Below are 15,183 nucleotides of genomic sequence, written 5' to 3' on the forward strand. Positions count from 1 at the left end.
AATATTGAAAGGCCCCGCAACACGAGTGATTAGCTAAAAGCGGTAGAGTGTGAATAGTACTATTGGTCTGACAAACCCAACTGGTCCGGCATGGATTTGCTGATGTTTCCCAGCCAGTTGCACATGTCTATTTTGTTGTTATATATTTTTGCTATGTAATGTTAGGCATAGCGGTTTGGGGCAGGTCCGTGGGCGGAGTATGCCACGGGGTTGTATGTGGATAGTCAGAGGTTTCACTTGTGGGCTCAGCATAATTACATCGCTAATATATGATCATTATAATGATTTGTCACTGTTTATTTAAATTAGTGAAACTCACCAACTTTCGTAGTTGACCCGTTTTCTTTACATGCTTTCTAGGTACCCACAAACTGGAATAATTGCTACATGCTTGATGATGCGTGCTTTATGTGGAAGCTTAATGATCGTTTTGTATTAAATATGTTAATGTACTGTTGGTAAAACTGATGTGTTAACGCCTAGACGGTAACTAAACTCGGAACAATGTAAAATGGTGTAAATTAATGTAGTGGTGTTTTCTTTATAAGCAATGCTGTTGATATCAGATGTGTCTGTTGCATCCCGTTTACGTTTCCGCTGCGGTTACGGGGTGTTACAACTTCCCAGGTGGTCACCCATCCAAGTACTACTTCCACCTGAGCGCGCTTAACCGTGGAGTTTTCATGTGCTCAACAGTCAACTAAGCCCAAAACGTGTTGGTGATGTTAAGAGGCAGGACATTACTTATGAGCCAAGGATCTCTCTTGTCCACGACCGATGTGGGATTTACCTAAGAGTGGGACGATGTTGTGTTTGCGAAGGGTGTTACATCACACATGATTTCAAACGGATTTGACCAATCCGGTGATTGAAAAATGGGTGCTTCTACCAACTTTTCCTTTAAACTATCAAAAGCTTGCATTTATTTATCATTAAACTCAAAGGGGACATCTTTCAATAAGAGATTACATAAAGGTTTTGAAATTGCACTAAATCCTTTAATGAATCTCCTATAGAATCTGTTGGTACATGTTTTGTAACAGATGATCTTTTGTGTTTGTTAGAATTGAGAGCAACGGTCAAAGGGGAGTCTGTTGGTGCATTTTGTGACCGTTTCTATGCAATTCTGATCAGCGGAGACGAAGTGACGAAGTTAGAACAACTTCGCCATAGGCGAAGTTAGAACAACTTCGCCTACAGGCCCAAGCCCAAGCCCGCGAAGTTGGTTATCTATATATATGTGTCTCTTGTTTAGGGTTTGGTATCCAGAAAGTCTGAGTGTTTTGTGATCAGTTCAATTGTCTAGAGAAAAACAGAGAGGAAGAGTCGTGTGGGACGGCCCGAGGTAGAGCTCACCTCAGGTCGGCCATGTCTTTGTTTTTGTTCGGTTTGTAACGTGGTTTGGTTATTATATAAAGTATCTGCAGATTCGTTTATTCCATTCGTTTGTTTGTTCGTGTGTTTGTTTATGTGTAATCGTATTCGTCATCTTCTACACCATTAAACGAGTCTAGGAGGATTCCGCACTCCTAGACCTCGTGCGGATCTCGTATCGATCAGCGACGCCCCGGGGGGGCCTACAAAATCTGGCATGTCCAAAAAATGATCTCACCCCTTTGACATTTTTCGGGGGTGGCAGAGATGAAATTACTTTTATTTTAGCTTGATCAACTTTCATTCCCCTACTTGAAACCACATGGCCCAACACAATACCCTCTTGCACCATGAAGTGACTTTTTTCCCAACTCAACACCAAGTTTGTCTCAACACAACGTTTTAAAACCTTTTCTAAATCATTGAGACAAGACTTGAAAGTCGAGCCAAAAATGGAAAAATCGTCCATAAAACATCAAGTGAATCCCCGACCATGTCAGAAAAGATGCTCATCATGCATTTTAGAAAAGTGGCCGGGGCATTACACAGTCCAAATGGCATTCGCCTAAAGGCAAAAGTACCATATGGACAAGTGAATGTGGTATTATGTTTGTCATCAGGATGAATTGCAATTTCATTGTAACCCGAATATCCATCCAAAAAAAATAATATTTTTGACCAGAAAGTTTTTCAACTATTTGATCAATGAATGGTAACGGGAAATGGTCTTTTGATGTTCCATTATTTAATTTTCTATAATCGATGCACACTCGCCACCCCGGTAACCGTCGGGTGGCGATTTGTTCATCATTATCGTCTTTTATTATCTGGATGCCGGCTTTCTTAGGTACTACATGTGGCGGGCTCACCCATGCACTGTCTGAAATAGGATAAATGATCCACGCATCCAACCACTTAATCACCTCCTTTTTCACCACTTCTCGCAAATTCGCGTTCAATCTTCTTTGAGTCTCCCTTGTTGGTTTAGCCTCCTCATCATTAATTATTTTATGCATAACAATCGAAGGACTAATACCCTTTAAATCTGCAATTGTCCATCCAATGCAACCTTATGTGCTCCCTAAACCTTTACCAACTCCCTATCTTGATCTTCCTCCAAGTTAAAAGCAATGACAACCGAAAGTGTTTCAATATCCCCTAAAAAAGCATACTTCAAGTGACTTTGAAGTTCCTTCAATTGAACCTTTGATGGACACTTCAAAGATGGCTTTGTTTCTGAATTGATCTCCGTTGGTAAGTTCTCAAGTTGATGTGTCCACGGTGGTCTTCTTTCTTGCATAGCTAAACCATCTTGTTTTTGTTCTTCCATCCGCAAAGCACACACGTGTACCTGTTCAGAATCATCACAAATACAAGCTTCCAAACAATCTTCATCATATTCATGAGGAATACAATGATCCACCACATATGCCATAAAACATTCTTCACCACTCAAAGAATTAGCAACGTTAGTAAAAACATGAAGGCGCATTTTCGATTACCAAACACCATGTCAATGGTACCAAATCTACAATAAATGATTGCATGGGCAATGCTCAAAAATGGACGACCCAAGATAACATTTTGTTGCTGACTTGGGTCACCCGATGAATAATCTAACACCAAAAATTCCACAGGATAATAAAAATACTCCACTTTCACAATTACATTCCGCACGATTCCACATGTGAGTTTATGAGACAAATCCGTCAATACAACCATGGTCTTAACACGTTTCAATGGACCAAAGTCATATTGGTCACATAAACCCCCCGGGAGAATGCTTACTCTGGCCCCAAGATCTAGTAACGCCCTAGACATTTGAAAATAGCCTACTTGAATATTAATTTAGGGCGTTCCCGGATCTTGAATCTTAGGAGGAAGATCTCCTTTTAAAACCGCACTTACCCGCTCAGTAAAATCCACTCGTTTAGGCACTTTTTGTTGCATCTTTTGAGTGCAAAGTTCTTTTAAAAACTTAGCATACGCGAGCACTTGTTTGATTGCCTCAAGTAGAGGTAAATTCTCTTTAACTTGTTTAAAAACTTCCCACATCTCCACCTTTTGAGGACCCATTTTAACAATTATATTTTTCTTACCAGGGTCAAGCAAAGCCGGAGGAAATGGAACTGCATTTTGTTCGACTTTCTTGTTTTTATCTTTTAAATTTGAAGCTTGACTCGATATTTGTAACGGTTTTTTCAAAAGTGACATGTTTAGTGGGTTTATTAGTTTCAATTTCATAATCACTTCATTACCCTTAATGTCCTCAACTTCCCCATTAACTACACCCGGTGATAAATCAGTTTTGTACTCTTTATTACTTCTTAACACACTAACATGATTTATAGGAACGTTATGGGATGAACTATGAGACAGATTTACATTAGTGTCGCTTGGTAATTGGCCTTTGTTTTTCTTCAACTCTGACACTTCGGTTGCAAGTTGACCCATTTGTGGTCAACGATTGGATGGCCTTGTCTCAGACTTCATCCTTTTGCATTCGACCCTCATCAAGTTGATTTCTCCGCTGCATGTCTTGTTGCATCATCTTCAACTTGTCCATAACTTCATTTCCACTTGTTGAACTTTGACCCACGGACCCACTTTGACCACCACCCTTTTGACCTTGAGACCCTTTACTGTTCCCGCCATAAAAATTACCTTGCTTATTATTTTGTTGGCAAGGAACATAATTTCCTTGATTTCCTTGAAAGTTCGGGTTGGATTGAGTAGCCGGATTTCCATAACGAAAATTCGGATGATTTCTCAACTCGGGGTGATAAGTGTTGGAATTTATATTGTAATTCCTACCACCTCCCCCTTGAAGTGCATTCATCTCTTCTACTTATACTTGACCTACCACACATACCTCCGAAGCATGACCCAACTCATTACAATTCGTACAAACATCAATTACTTGATTAGTGGTTTGTACCCCTCCTTCTTCCACGACTTGTACTTGTGGTCTTCCAATCGCCGACCTTGCTCTTCTTCCAGTTTGAGCCTTCCAGTTTGAAGTGACCGTCATTTGCTCCAAATATGCCCAATCATCTTGTTCATAGTTAGTACCAAATGTACCATTTGTGATCGACCTCAAATCTCGTTCTTCTTCCATACTCAACCCCTCATGAAACACATTCAACAATTCCCATAAAGCAATACCATGATGAGGACAATTTTTAATCATCATGTTAAACCTCTCAAATGCTTCATAAAACATTTAACCCGATTGTTGTTGGAAAGTTCTCAAACTCCTTCTTGCATCATTGGTCTTTTGAGCCGTGTAAAATTCTTCCAAAAATCTTTGTTGCATTTCGGCGCAAGTATAAACGGATGCTGAAGGCAGAGTGTAAAACCATCTCTTTTCATTGTCTTCCAACAAAAATTGAAATAAGACCAACTTAACCTCATCCGATGTAAAACCTTGACCCCCAATCGTGTTGCAAATGGAGTCATATGCCTCCAACTGAAAGTAAGGTTCCTCCGTTGCTATACCCTTATACTTTGGTGGACTTTGGAGGGAATTTGTTCTCACCTCAAATGTCATCCCTTGTTGATTGTGAGGAATAACCACCGGAGATGGATTTTTAGTAATTATCGGTCGGAAATGGACTTCAATCCCCCTTACCATATCTCTTGCATGCCTTCTTGGTACCCCTATTGGTACTCTTGGTTGACCCATTTGCCTATAAACAGGACTTGGAGGTGCAAATTGTTGAAACTGTGGTTGGGTCTTTTGTTGTTGAAATTTTTGATCTTGTTGTTGCCCTTGTGGATGAACTTGTGGTGGAGCTTGTTATTGTTGAATAACCAGTGGCGGTTGAGCTTGTTGTTGTTGAATAGCTGATGGTGGTTGAACTTCTTGATGAACAACCAGCGGTGGTTGTCTATTAAGTTCTTGCACCGGTTCCGTTTGTTGCCCTTGTGCATAAGCAAAATTTCCTTGATTCACCCGTTGACTTCCATCAACCACCATGTAGTAACCTTCCACTTCATACCCCTCAAATTCACTGTCAAACCCATACGCATAACCATCGCCTTGTGTTCATGAATATTGCATGAAAGGTGGTGGTCGATATTTGTGGTTGTTGAAAGGTTGGTTGTTGTTTTTGTTGAGATGATGATGATGCATAAAAGGCAGGGAAAGGGTTAGTAATAAGTGGCAATGTTGATGATGTTGAGTAGGTGAATTGAGCATTTATGGGTTCTGTTGTGTGAGTTGGCTTCAACTCACTTGATGTAATGGGTATGGTAGTAGTAATCGGTGGAGATGAAATTGCTGGAGGTGTAGATGGCAATGTTTGACCCGAAGTAGGAATTGGTGATTCCATGGTGTTGTTTGATGCAGTTGGACAACCAAGAAGCTTGTTCTACCTAAATACATCCATAGAAAAAGGCCATCAACGCCGAAGATCATACACAACATTGGTGACCCAACCCACCACCAATTCTAAAGAAAACTCACTGCCCCAAAGACCCACTATGGTAAACCATGGCTCGCACACGACAATTTTTTGTCACAAACGAGACTTGAACCGTCGACCTAGCCTACCAAAAGTCATCTGGATACCGCTAGAGCATGAAACTATAAATAAATATATAAATAAATTACATACTTCATTAAAATATGTATTCTTTTTCATACAAATCAATTCAAAACATTTATTTATTACTCATTTTCACTTTTATATATTTAAAGAAACGAAATCTATAAACCAATATGTTTTCTTCTGTATGTTTTTACCTCTATAAACCAAAAGATTCACGGCCTAAGTAGGACTTGGTTTCTTCGAAGTGTTCGTTCAATCTCAGGATCGATAACTAGTGATGATGACCTGTTAGATTCTCTAGTATGCATACACCTGTAAGTACCTGCAAACTAACACAACCAGCGTAAACCCGAAAATAACAAACAAAAACTACTAAAGCTAACACACGTTACGCATTACTCCCCGGCAACGGAACCAAAATTTGAGGTGAGGTCGAAGACTCACTCAAAAATAAACTGAATACAACAAGTTAGATAGCAGTAAGTGGGTGTCGAACACAAGGAATTTGTGGAAAATGTGTTACTAGGTAGCTTTGTAATCTGACTATATTAAATTAAACTAAATTGCAGAAAATAAATTCAAGTATTTGGTTGGTTGATTTGATTAACAAAAATAACTGAAAACAATTTAACGAGTTTAACTAAATCAATAAAAAGAATGCTCTCTCCCAATTTCATGTTTCCAAGATCGATAGTGTTAACTTTTACTTTTGGGATGAACTACATAGACATAGTTCGTGAGAATGTGTTTGATTGTGATAAAAGAGGATTAAGTACTTGGATTATAAAAACACAAGGTTGTCACTCAATAATTAGTTTTATATAAACCCTAATTTCCATCTAATAAATCCCGATTGCCTATGGCACCAAGAACTGATAGCCAAGAACGCGAATTACACTATACTAACAAATACAAATCAAACTCACAATCACCATAGCAATATAATCATAAGATCAAATCACTATCCCATAAATAACATAAACGATTAGCAAATATTCAATGGAAAACCTTACAATTCGGGACAAAACACAAATGAATTTAGCCACACATAATTCGGTTCATCATCACATCAATTAGAGTATGCATATGAATCAAAAACACCAAATCAACAATTGGAATTACCAAACTATTGTTCTTGGACCCAAAAATCGCCCCTAGGTCATTCTCAAGTGATAGATAGCCCATAGGACTCTCAAATCGTAATAAAAATAATTATATTTTAGCAGTTAGAGCCCGAACCGTGGCCCACGGTGCCTAGAACTCACGGTACGGTGAGTTCTGGTCATTTTTTATCAGTCAGGACCGTGGGCCACGGTGGAGCATTTCTCATTTTCTTGTTTTCTTCATATATTTCTCGTTTCAACTCAGTTTTCTTCATCGTTTTCGCCCACGTTCTCATGATTTCATCCTCAATCTCCTCATACCTACAATTAGATGAGTAACCAGAGTCAACTAATTCCATGAAATTAATTGGTTAAGCATAAGGGCTTCCCTACGTTCACCCGTCAATTTATCAATATTTTGTTTTTAATTTATTTCAGGCGTTCATGTAACTTTAAGATAAATTGTCGGGAATACTCAAGTGATCAACCAACTCTCTTAAATCGTCTACTCGTTACCGCCCTCTATATTTCGAGTGAGTTAACCCCATTTTTAATTTCTACATGTGTTCGTATGCTATTTTTTCAATTCATGGATCTTTATATTTTACATGACAAAGTGTTGTATGTTTACCTTATTGTAGATAGGAGGACACATACTCATACTCATAGTGGGAGGGCTCGAAGAGATGTACCCACGCCTCTTAATACTTCGGCATTCTTCCGAATAGAACAGAGATCTTCATTATCCTTGGTAATTAATTTGGCTTTGAACGAGACTTTTTATTTTGTTTTAGCATTCCTTTTATGAACGATTAAATGCATTGAATACATGCAAATTGTCATTTTCAAGTAGTATAATATATATATATATATATATATATATATATATATATATATAGGATTGATTTCTTTTGAGAACCACTTTGAGTTTTAAGAACTCGAAAGAACTCAATGTAACAATTTTTTTTATTTTTTTACACATATGTAATATGTAAGTGTAAGTAACGTAAAAAAAATTATTCTCTCTCATGATTCATGTTTTAATCAAATTTAATCTAAGCCACATATTTTATACTCATTTAATTAAATGTGTGGTCCATATTAAGTTTTTAAAGTTCTTACAACTCATCAAGTTCTCAAATTATCCCTCCCCATATATATATATATATATATATATATATATATATATATATATATATATATATATATATATATATATATATATATATACAAACTTATGAAAAATCACCAACATTCATGTTGACTCGTTATCTATTTTAACCATGCTACTGATTTAAACGTGTGAGTATTGGAACATGAAGCAGTATAGACCTTAGAATATTTGCAAATAAACATTTATCTTTCATGTATTCATTATCTTTTGTTTGAAAACACGTACTGTTACATTTATGAGTGTCATTGTGTGATGATCAATCAACGTTACGCCCCAATATTTAATCCACCGTCGATTGGGTGTGACAGTAAATATGTTCTATAAAGTTTTCTGAATCGTGTAAGAAGTGATATTCTTATTTAAGTATTCCGTGGCTAAAAAAATTACTAATCACATAACATAGAATAGTTTTCTACAAAATTTATTATATATTAAACAAACCATATGATTCATTTATAAAGGTGTGGAACAAGAACATATTGCAACTCTAAAATCGCGATAGAAGACTATAATTTTGAATTATAGTTATCAACGGTTGGCAATTACATCACTTAGGCCATCTGTTGTCGCATGCGAAAGGATGGCACGACCCACGTAGGCCACACACATCGCAACACGTCGCCGCAACTGCGTTTGCGAGCTGGCTTGCGTGGCATAAAGTAAACGTTGGTCCTAGGAGGCGTGTTTTGACCGTTGGGCTTGGAAGGAATCACAATTATTTCTTGTTTTCATTTTTCATTTTTTACCCATATAAACCCACCCACCACCCCCCCCCCCCCCCCCCAATTAACTTTAATATTTTACAAGCACTCTCAATTCTCACTACACTAAAATAAAAAATTAAAATTAAAATTTAACATGTTACTCTCTTAATCTTTCTCACTTATTTGAAAAATATGGATCAATGGGGTGGGTGTTAACGACCGGATATGCGCTTTGGTCAAGATGATGGTAACGTGTTTGGCACCGAGATAGAGCTTAACATGAGTCAAATGCCACCACCTTCTCCTGAGTTTGTTATTCCGGAGACGTAACGGGCTCGTAAGGAGGCCGCCAAGGGAAAACGAGCCCAAAAAAAGAAGAATGAATGAGGAGCAGGAGGCTCGAGCCGAGCAACCGATGAAGTCGTTAAAAAAAACTACTTGGACAAAAGAGGAGAAAACGACTTTGTGTAGTGCTTGGGTTTAAATATCCCAAGATCGACATGTGGGTATTTTATTTAACATTTTTTTTATTCATATAAAATTTTAAAAATATATTTTAAATATGTGTTAATCTTTATTTAATGGTACCAGACTATCAAAAACATCGTATATTTTGGGGCAAAGTGTGTTATTCTACACGATCGTGGGAAGTACTGACCGCACCGAAAATATGATATCGGGAAGATGGTCTGAAACTCGCAAATTTATCGGACTTTTACAAATTTAAATCACATAAACAATCGTCGAATACGACCGAGCCGAAGTGATTATCTTCAAGTCTACAAATTCAAAGCGATGAATTTTAAAGCCGAAGTGTTCAACGAGTACGGAACGGTAAAAACATGGGAGGAGAACTACCTGTTGCAAATACACAAGTTGTGCTCGAAATGGGCCGAGTTAGTTGCACCGAACCATGATGGTGTCTCAATGTCAAAGCGTACGAAAACTAGTTCGACCGGGTCAATGCCTAAACGTGGTTGGTCAATACGATCAACCACAAGTCTTAGTTCGTCCAATGGGAATGGGTCCGGGAAAGAAATCAACCACAAGTACTGAGCTCGATCCGGAATTTGTTGAAGACGTCCACAAAATATCGAGTATTATCAAGGTGGAGGCCAGGGTGAAAGTTTCAAAAGAAAGGTTTATGAGTCTAAGCTTTCTTACCAAGGACTTTAACAACCACGATCCTATGCGCCTAGAGGTATTCGAACAAGAAAAAGCGCTTGTTCTAGAGGAAATCAAAGCTAATCAAGAACGAATGCGAATAGTAAAAGGCAGCGGGATAGAGAATAAATTTGAATTTTTTATAATTTGTAATTTGTAATTTGTTTATGCTTTTAGGATGTTTGATTTTTATTTTAATTTTTTTTTATATTTTTAGGATGTTTAATTTTTATTATATAAATCAGTTTTTTTAGTAATATTTTTGTGTTATATTTAAAAAAAAGAAAAAAATAAAAAAATCGATGAAGCCAACGTTCACCTGAACCACAACAGCCTCAGGCGGCTTCAGTGGTGGCTTTAGCGTGTGTCCAGTCAGCACCAGATGACACAATATTATTGGATGAATTTAGAGAACGGACTCAATGACAACATATACTCCTATATTAGTGGAAACCATCATTGGGAACCATCAACAAGAATGATAGAAAAAGAATCTTATCAGTTGTAATTAATATTGTATTATTAGTAGACTAATCTGTCACTTGTCTTTTTCAGGATCTACAAACACATGAACCAAACAAAAGCGAAAGTCAATAAACGACCTTGGGGACTTAACCAGGTTCTGTCTAGACTTAACGACATCCACATATGACAAATAGATATTTCTTATTGAGTGGCAATGATTAAAGGTGCATGACAACTATATATAGAGATAACAAAAATTAGGTGAAAATTGTTTAAACTAAACGAGGCTGGAACAGGCTAGGGCCTATTGCGCTTAGCCCTACACCCTTTCTTCAATCTAAGTTTCAATCGAAACTAGCCTACAAGGCCTACGAACCTAACAATCTCCCACTCGGAGATCTTGAACACTTTTGCATGTATGCACTTCTGATCGTACTTCTATAATAAGAACATTAAGGTTCCCCTATTTTTGTCAATTTCTTATCAATTAACCTTCGAGCTTCGACACATCAGCTAAACTCCTCCTTACTCATTCTCTGTTTGTACATGCTCCCACTGAAACGAACAACCGGATCCCAGGATATCCTGAGAACAAATACTCCACATTTAGCAAGTAATCCACCAGAGAAATCTTTTCAATTAGAACATTGGTTTTCTGGATTTGTTATTGACCTAACATTATAACCGAAACAAAACCAGTACTCCTACGGTTATGAAATCCTCCGACTGATTTAACATTTCTAGCTTGTTAATCTAGAATCTTCACTTAAACTCTGGTTTATTACTTACAAAATAAACCCTCTTCTGCCCATGAGATTATGTGAACCGGAATTTGTCTTTCACCATGTCACACCCGGCCCTGAGCGGCGGAAACAGCCGGGCGCGCGCGAGTGGGGATTGATAATTAAGCACGGGCCATTGCAAACATTTATAGTAAGATTTTCATTGCGCATGAAATGTTTAATACAAATACATTACATTGTTTAAAAATTACATAAAAACATCCAAGTATAAAATTGTTGAAGATTTCCACGCCCTATCCCCTTGCGCGGCGGGAACAACTACGCGCATCGAAGGGATAGAACTAAAATCTTCCAAAAAGCTAATTTTAGATGTTCAGCGTGAGGTGCTCTAAGTGTGACTCCATGCGCTACCTAGTTATCTCCTGAAAGACACGTAAAAACATTTGAATCAGTATAAACTGAGTGAGTTCACAAGTTTTAGTAACTATATAAATCGCATTGCATCATAGTCTTGATAAAATCATATTGAAACACATTTCTGATTTCATGTCTAAACATATACTTGATAATCCGTATGAAAAAAAAATAGATCTGACACATATTTCTGATAAAAGTCGTTCCGCGGGCTACGCGCGATCATTACCGGAAGTGTGCTCGTCCATGCAAAGTGGCGCTGCCACTACGAGCTAAATAATATAATGCCGTCCCGCGGTTTACGCGTGGACATTTCTGAAAAACCGTGCTCGTCTATGCAAAGAGGCGCTGCCCCTACGAGCTAATCAATAATTCCGTCCCGCGGGTTACGCGCGGACGTTGTGCCGGAAAACAAGGCGCTCGTCCATGCAAAGAGGCGCGACCCCTACGAGCGGGCTCAAACCCATAGTACTGCCCCATGACCATACTAGGCACTCGTCCATGCAAAGAGGTGCGACCCCTACGAGTGGGTGGATCAAACCAGCAGTCCCTACCCTTAGAGTTCCAACGGTAAAGTGATCACTTACTCGAGTTCTAGCGCACATACATCGAAAACCTTAGATAACCGTTCGCATTGCTCATCATGAAATATAATTTAAACACATAATCGCTTGCATAGCTTGTAAGTATACCATGATAAAACATTATTTAAGTACGTGTCCCTCGCCCCGAAAACAGTTTAAAAACAGTGAAAACAGTGAAAATAGGGGCTGTGAGACTCACCTGTGGTTCTTGTTAAGGGATTAATCGAGATTCGGGTTTTCTTGGTGTTGGCCTCGGAATTGAAGGTCTAGAATGCGATTAAATAACAAGAAGATCAAGAATTAGGAGAATATAAGGTTTGGAAAGTAGATCTCAAGTTTATAATCTTGGCTTACCTAGTAACTGGAACGGAATTGAAAATAACGGATGCTTGGGAGATGTTTAGTGCAAGTTTGCAGTTCTTAAGAGAGAAGTTTGAAGTGTGTTTGGGTGATAATTTAGGTTACATATTTATAGGCAAACTCAAGGGAACACAATCCCTTGCTTTAGGGGATTGTAATCTTTTCATATCTAGGTGTAATGATGATCAAGTATGGAAATTATTATTGTTTATTTAAAAGTGGAGTAGTGGATAAAAGATTTGATTTGATTTGGTCAGGACATGCAGGTCTGGGGTTGGTGAGAATAGGGTGGCTGACAGTTGACTTTTCATGTTACAGTATGCTTTTTCAGGTACTTTTGTCAGTGTACAGTAAAAAGTGGAAAATCTCTGAAACACGCTACTGTTTTCTTTTGGGCGGGAGTAATCTCCTTACATCTGGAGAATAGACTAAGTGTTCTGTGCGTATCACTTTGTGCGCATAGCTTTCTGAGTGAAGGACATTTCTTTGCTGCGGGTAGGTGCGTAACCTTCTCGCAGTTAGGGACATTGAGTTTCATTTGTAGATTCTCCAGGTGGTCTTGGTATTTCAACATAGTGATCAGTCATGTTGAAGTCAATTCCATCTTGGAGCTTCAGACAAACTAGCTCTCAATGTTCCCGCCATGCGGGGAGGTTAGTTCCTTTCCGCACGCGCATAAACGATTTAGGATGCACCCGCCTTAGCATCATGCGGGATGGTCAACCCATTAGACAACATAACGTTAAGGTACATGAAAACATAAAGCCAAAACATTCGCGCATGGCGCATATAACATATGCCCACGCTGGTTCTTAACATGGTGCGCTCGCGCAGGGCGCACATAACATGCCCGCGCTGACTAACATGGCGCGCTCGCGCAGGGCGCACATAATATGCCCGCGCTGACTAACATGGCGCGCTCGCGCAGGGCGCACATAACAAATGCACGCGCTGACTAACATGGCGCGCTCGCGCAGGGCGCACATAATAAATGCACGCGCTGACTAACATGGCGCGCTCGCGCAAGGCGCATATAACATAATTACCTAATATTTAGGTTGATTACTTGGTTTAAGGGATTGGGAATTTACCGGGTGTCACATTCTCCCCCTGTTAAACGAATTTCGTCCCGAAATTTAGGAGACGTTGCTGGCAGAAGCCATGCTCTGAAAGAGGTGTGGGTATTTCATGCGCATCTGGTCTTCTCTTTCCCAAGTGAATTCAGGCCCACGCCTCGAGTTCCATTGAACCTTTACTAACTTGATTCTGCTTCTGCGTAACTTTTGTTCTTTCCAATCGGTTACTGCTATAGGTTCTTCTACGAAGTGCAGTTGTTTGTCGATGTGAATCTCTTCCAACGGCAAAATCAACGTTTCGTCAGATAAGCACTTTTTGAGGTTGGATACATGGAACGTATCATGAACTTCGGCGGGTAAATGGAGTTTATAAGCAACCGGACCGATCCTCTCCAGGATCTCAAATGGTCCAATGTAGCGCGGATTCAACTTTCCTCGCTTGCCGAAACGGGGGACTCCTTTCCATGGAGAGACTTTCAAAAGTACTCTATCCCCTACTTGAAACTCCAACGGTTTCCTTCGCACATCTGCGTAGCTCTTCTGTCTGTCGCGCGCTGTCTTAAGGCGATCCCGTATCTGAAAAATCTTGTCTGTTGTTTCTTGGATCAATTATGGACCAGTCATTTGCTTGTCGCCCACTTCAGCCCAGCACAGTGGGGATCTACACTTGCGCCCATACAAAGCTTCGAACGGCGCAGCCTTGATGCTTGTGTGATAACTGTTGTTGTAAGAAAATTCGACCAAAGGGAGATGAGTATCCCATCTACCTCCGAAATCGATTGCGCACGCGCGTAACATATCTTCCAATGTCTGGATTGTTCGCTCGCTTTGTCCATCTGTTTGGGGATGATATGCCGTACTCATGTCAAGACGAGTACCTAAAGCCTCTTGTAACGATCTCCAAAATCTTGAGGTGAACCGACTATCTCTATCAGAAATGATGGACACTGGGACTCCATGTTTTGAAACTACTTCTCGAATATACAATCGGGCTAACTTTTCCATCTTATCGGTTTCCTTGATCGGCAGGAAGTGCGCTGACTTAGTTAGCCGATCCACAATAACCCAGATCGTGTCATAACCCCCAGGTGTCCTTGGCAGTTTGGTGATGAAGTCCATAGAGATTTGTTCCCACTTCCACATGGGAATTTCTGGCTGCTGAAGCAACCCTGATGGTTTCTGGTATTCAGCCTTCACCTTCGAACACGTCAGGCATTTACTGACATACGTCGCGATGGCGCCTTTAAGATTGGGCCACCAATATAGCGTTTTAACATCTTGGTACATCTTGTCTGCGCCAGGATGTACGGAATACCGTGTCTTGTGAGCTTCGTTTAATACTTGCTCGCGCAATCCTCCCTTGAGAGGGACCCATATGCGGTTAGCGAAATATAGATTGCTGTTCTCTTTAAGTTCCAAACTCTTAATCATACCCCCAAGGCATTCGTTTTTAACAAACTCTGGTTTCA

Source organism: Bidens hawaiensis, unplaced genomic scaffold (assembly GCF_021521415.1).
Source record: "Bidens hawaiensis isolate Kalapana, Puna unplaced genomic scaffold, B.hawaiensis_p1.1 tig00078464_1, whole genome shotgun sequence".
Lineage (NCBI taxonomy): Eukaryota > Viridiplantae > Streptophyta > Magnoliopsida > Asterales > Asteraceae > Bidens > Bidens hawaiensis.